We start from the raw sequence: 6000 nt of genomic DNA on the forward strand, positions 1-6000 counted from the left end.
AAAGATGTTAGCCATGTGGTTTGCTTTTCATATATTTTCTCCTTTCTTTTTTCTTCAATATGTCCTTGACTCTCTTTTTTTATACTGACTTTGAAATTATACTTTCAAATTATCAATTTCAAACAGTTTTCCCTGTTGTCTGATTTTTGTAGCACCCTATTCTTGTCCTGTGGTTACAGTACCTTCTCAAGTCCCTCTGAAGACATTAATTATGGCTTTCCAAAGTTTCTTTGTGCTGCCTGAACTGTCCCCAGCTCCTCACAGTTCTTTTTCTTTGCTCATTCCTGTCCATCTTCGTGTTTTCTGCAAGCAGGCTGCTCTGTGATCTTCCATTCATATGTGTGTCTTCCATTCATATTTCAGAGACAGGCTGGAATCTCTTTGCTCCTCAATGGAACTTATGCACTGGTAGATCCTTGAAAGACTCTAACACGAGGAACTGTTGTTGCTCCACACCAATGACAGTAGTCATAGGTCTTTTCATCTGGAGCCAGTTAAGTTCTCCAGAGAAGAGTCCTCCATTCCCTTGCCAAGAAGAACAAACAAATCTGAGCTTCTTCTAGAAGAAGGCCCAGTAGGTTTCCCTATCAGATGGAGATGCCCAATCTCAGTTTTCTATCAGTTTCTATATTCTCTCCTGCAGCTGAGACTGGAGCTTCTCTTCCACTCCTTCCCAAAAGCTCATTTATTATTCCCATGTTTGAGGTAGACCCAGAGACAGTTCCATATTTTGCAATACTAAGGATTATCCATCTTGGCTACCCAGAACCATCACCTAATGATTAGGAGCTGTTAAGTGATCATGTGTACTGCCCCAAACTCAGAAGGAATAAAGGCAGCAGATATCAGCTGCCATTTTGAGTCTCTAATTCCTATCTCCTGCCTAAGGAATAGGAAATATTTTTTTCTCCCTCCTTTAAGGCTGTTCTACTAAAATAAACCCTTGCTAACACTTTAAGAACAAAAGCCCCAAGAACAACACAGTATTTTGTGTTTATGCTAAAAGGAGAAGGTTGGAGAATTCTGTAAGAATGTCTAACAGATAATTCCACTCATCTATTATCATTTTCTGCCCTGCTCACTTCTATCTTTCAAGTCCACTCTGTACTTGAAAGAGTATAGTGGGTATAAATGCACTTAGTCCTAGCTATGATGTCCTGCATGCACTTAAATAGTTTACTTTACCACATCATCATCACTCATTCTTTCTCCTTTCCCAAGTAATATTCCAATCTTCCTCCACTTTTATCTCCTCTTGCTGTCTTTTAGTGCTTAAAGTTTGTGCCTAAATTTTAACCCTTTGCTCTCATTTGTGAGAGATTGGAGAAGACACTTAAGATTAACATTAACTGCATATTAGTCAGGCCCTTATTAGTCAGAAAGCAGAAAAGGTAACAAATGCAATTCTCTGAATATCTGCAATTCCAGGCAATGTTTCTAAACCACAACTAAAGTCCCACCCAAATTGGAGTAGTAGTCATGAAAGCTCCTGCTGTGTCTGTGCACACGGAAAATGCATGCTCCATAATCATACCTCTTTCTTTCAACCCAGAGAGAACAACACAGCACTGAGGGACAGTTAGGCTTCCTTGGCTAAGAAGTGAGGGATAAAAGTTGCCAGTTGGGACTGACTCCAATATGGCTGGGTCTTGTTTTCATCTGGCTTTAGTCTCTGGCTTGAAGCATCTGTGACCCAAGAAGCATCCTTTTAGCCTCTATCTTGTCACAAGTCTTTTCCATACTTTTGCACAGAGATGGAGAATTCAGCCATAAAGAAATTTCCTCAGTAGTGCTCCAGGGCAAGGAAACCAATCACAAGACTTCTCACAGCAAATGCCCACCCCTGACCAATCAAAACAGTAGTACATCCTGAGGAGGAGACGAGGGACCTATATATAATGGACCTCCTGGAGAGAGGCTGAAGATTCAAGTTCTGAGTCTGTTTCACTGTTTTATTTTTGTTTTCAAATAAACCTTGTCTGTCTAAACACTTCCCTGCCCTTTAATTGCTTAATTGGCAGAGAAAACAAACCTGAACCCTAAACAGTATTAGAAGAGGAATTAATAAAGCTGAACTTCTTAGATGCATGGGAGGAACTCTCTCGCTCTCGCTCTCGCGCTCTCTCTCGTGCTCTCTCTCTCTCTCTCTCTCTCTCACACACACAAATAACAAAAATATGCCACAAAGACCAACCAATCAAAGATAAAGCCAGGACTAGAGCAAACCCTAGCTAAGTAGGGACAGGAAAAGGTGACTGGGATTAATGTCATCATGATGGAGACCTATGTTACCATTCAGGCTCAGCCCCTTGCACATATGCCTTGCATGGGTTCTGATAGTATGCATGTCTCCCTCTTTCTGTGCTCAAAGAGGGACCCCTTCCATGCTTGTGATCCAAGGTAGAGACCCAACCAAAACCAAACTTCCATGTTCATGCCCAAGAAAAGAAAACCAATCACGAGATACCAGGTGGTACAAAGCTGCCTTTTGACCAATTAAACCAAAAATACATCCCTGGGTTCATGTGGGGGTGGGGGAGATAGATAAGGATGACTGTATATCAGGCTGGTCCAGACAAAGATATTAAAGACCTCCAGCCTTCAGGGCCTCGTCTCTTTGCATAAACTACTTCACTGCTTTACTTTCACTCTCAGACAAACTTTCTCTGTTTGCTTTAAATACTTCCCTGCCTTTTAGTTCTTTAATCAGAAGACAAAGAATCTGGACCCTAGATTGATATCAATATGTCATAATACTGACCCTTTCCTGTCTGACAGCCCACATCAGCAGTGTTCCTTTCAGATAATATTCAACTATTATGAATAGTTACCTGGTTATTATAATTAGCAACACTTGCATCACCCTAGTTCACATATAGTCCAGAAACTCAGTAGCTTTGTTCTAGAAAACATAATGACCAGGCTGGAAAGGTGGCTCAGGGGTAGAGGGCTTGCCTTGAATGCATGAGGCCCTGGGTTCAATTCCTCAGCACCACATAAGCAGAAAAAGCTGGAAGTGGTGCTGTGGCTCTAGTGGTAGAGTGCTAGCCTTGAGCTGAAGAGCTGAGGGACAGCACCTAGGCCCACAGTTCAGGCCCCATGACAGGCAAAAAAACAAACAAAAAAACATAATAACCAAGTTCACATCATGTACCTGGTTCAATTTTACCTAAATACAGCTAGCCATCCTACCCACTGATTCAAACTCACCACTGAACAAAACTTTCCAGAAAAAAAAGAATCTTCATGCCTGTATTGGACATACAAAGACTTTCTAATGTCTTATTTTCTAAACAATGCAGTATAGCAACTCCTCATATAGCATTTATATTAGGAATTATAATCTAGAGATTATATAAGGTGAATAGGAAGATTTGCATGCACTATATAGGTAAATACTACATCATTTTATATAGGATGCTTGATTTTTGAATTTGATTCACAGATCTTGGTATCCCCAAGGGTATTAGAACTGCCCCTCTCCAATACTAAGATGACTGCATTGAAGAAAATGGCAGCTAATTTTCAGTTTGGTGTGAAGTTTTCCCCCTAGAACAATGCTCAAGGAAAAGCTGAAATATTTTCTCTTTGCAGGAGAAGAGCAGAGGAAAGGACAATCCTCAAGTTCAGGAAGCAGGTGTGGCTGTAAGTTCACCTCAGACTGCTGCTCAGAGCACAGTCCACTGGCTTACTCCTCCCTCCCTCTCTGAGTCTTGGGCTCCCCTCCCACTTCCTGTTCTCCTTCCCTCTCTGTGTGGAGAGGCCTCTCCCAACCTTCTCCCCCCTTCTCCCAATGAATGAAAAGGCTACTCTTCTCTCCTTGACATCTTGTTAGACTGTGAATACCCATCTATTGATTTGCATTTGGTGGAAGGAAAAGGGGAACGGAGGGGGAGGGGAAAGAAAAAGAAAAAAGTCATAGAAACAAGTTCCCTGATTTGGGAGGGGATGGGTAATATCTTTAAGCAACGGCAAAGAGTTTTAACAGTGTGGCTTTCTGCCTCCCACCCCCTTCTGCCTCAGCTTTGGCACTACATCAGCGGCTGCCCCTGGCTCCACCCAGCCAAGGCTTAGCACAAAGCCCACAAGAGCTTGGCCCCTCCCCTTCCCTGCTCTGATCTTACACAGTGCTGACTGTGGGAGGCATCCAGCCAACCTAAGTTTTCTTGCCTGCAAGAAGCACATGAGAGGTAGGAGACCTCACTGTTAACAACTGCTGACCCAGAAAGTGGGTGACAATGACATCATCGGCTGCATTGGTGGCTGTTCTTTTTTTTTTTTTTTAAATCAATTTGAAAACAAAATTCAAATAAGAACTGTGCAAGTAGGGAATCACACATCAACATTTCCAGTTAGGTTCTGATATTGTCCTCTCACATCTGTGCTGTCCTGGAGAGCAGCACTTCATACCTAAGGGATGCAGAGAGTCTGTATAGGAAGCTGTCCTGAAGCAGCAAAGAGATAGATGCATGAGAGGCTCTGCTTTGTTTCTCAGCATCACTAGGGGGCTGGAAGCTAATTTCTACGGGTGAGGGTGGGGGCTGGGGGAAGATGGCTGGGGAATCTGAGGTCCTTCACCCTTTTATGTGGGAAATTAAGTCAGCATTTAATATCGGGGTCCCTTAGCTTATTTTCAAGTGCTATTCACGGAGCATTCAATCAGCAGCTATATTTGAGGACCCACTGTGCACATAGAGAAGATGAATCTTCATGGAAAAGTGAACCCTGCAGAAGGCAGACAGAGGCCCTGGTGCAGAATCCGTGTTCCCCCGGAGAAGGGAGGGATCCAACCAAGTGACAAGTGCTAAAGCCCTCAGGAAAGCATAAATGCCCATGCAAATGGCTCATATTATTAATGTAAGAGTTGATAGAAAACTCTGCAGACCTAGTCAAATATGTGTGTTTTTACTAAGAATGCTCTGGGTATGAAGCAAAGATATTATGGGCTCTTTAAATGAAGTCAGTCAGCACAGTATTTTGAATAATCCCTGATTTGGTTCAGTCCACAGGCGTACCTGTTAAAATGGAAACACTGGACCAGGCAGTAATGACTGGGCAGGAGGGGGGGTGGTGACCAACTCCAGCTCTATTTGGACTGGAAATTGTGGATGGCTCCAGATTTAAATGGATGTGATTTCCCTCTTCAGCCAAGGGTTGACTTGCTTCATCACAAAGCAGCAGCCCTTACATGAAGATGCCCTCCTGCAAAATTAGATTCTTCAAGCTTCACTAGGTACCTGTGTTTGACGCACTTGCCTCCGCTTTTGATATTTCCTTGAAGGATGTAAGAGCCTCTGAGGCCTTCAAAGTTCAGTTAAACTAAACTAAATGTAAGTTAGGGTGTTAACCCCACAGAGCCCCAGTATAGGGGGCTAATTATTGAGTTTTGAGTAACACTCTCTTGTTTTTTTTTCTTTTATACTATGGTACATTACTCTTTGGAATGAGTGGTAATTGTCATGCCTGAGACAGACACTGATACAAAATGAGAAACCAGTGGTTACCTGAGGAGATTAAGCTTGAACACGGTTGGTTGGTTGGTTGGTTGGTTTTTGTATCAGTACTGGAACTTGAACTCAGGGCCTAGTCATCATCCCTTGGCTTTTCCTCTCAAAGATTGTACTCTACCATTCAAACCATATCTCCACCTCTGGCTTTTTTTTTTTTTTTTTGCTGGTTAATTGGAGATGAGAGTTTCACAGACTTTCCTACTGGCTTCAAATCTTGATCCTTGTATCTTTTAGTCTCCTGAGAAGCTATGATTTACAGGTATGAGCCACCTACCAGTACCTGGCTAGAGCAAAGTCTAAGCAACTGCCATCACAATCTAGTCTAGACCCGTGAAGGATACCAGCCCTATGGGCCAGCTTTTTCTACCATTGACATGGCAGGCAGTAATTTTAGATGTATCTCAGCTAGTGAAGGCTTTTTTCCAAGACCAGTTGGTGCCAGGGGCAATGGGAGCTGAGGATTTCAGAACCAGATATTGATAGATTGCTT

This window comes from Dipodomys ordii, unplaced genomic scaffold (assembly GCF_000151885.1).
Source record: "Dipodomys ordii isolate 6190 unplaced genomic scaffold, Dord_2.0 Scaffold10, whole genome shotgun sequence".
Classification (NCBI taxonomy): domain Eukaryota; kingdom Metazoa; phylum Chordata; class Mammalia; order Rodentia; family Heteromyidae; genus Dipodomys; species Dipodomys ordii.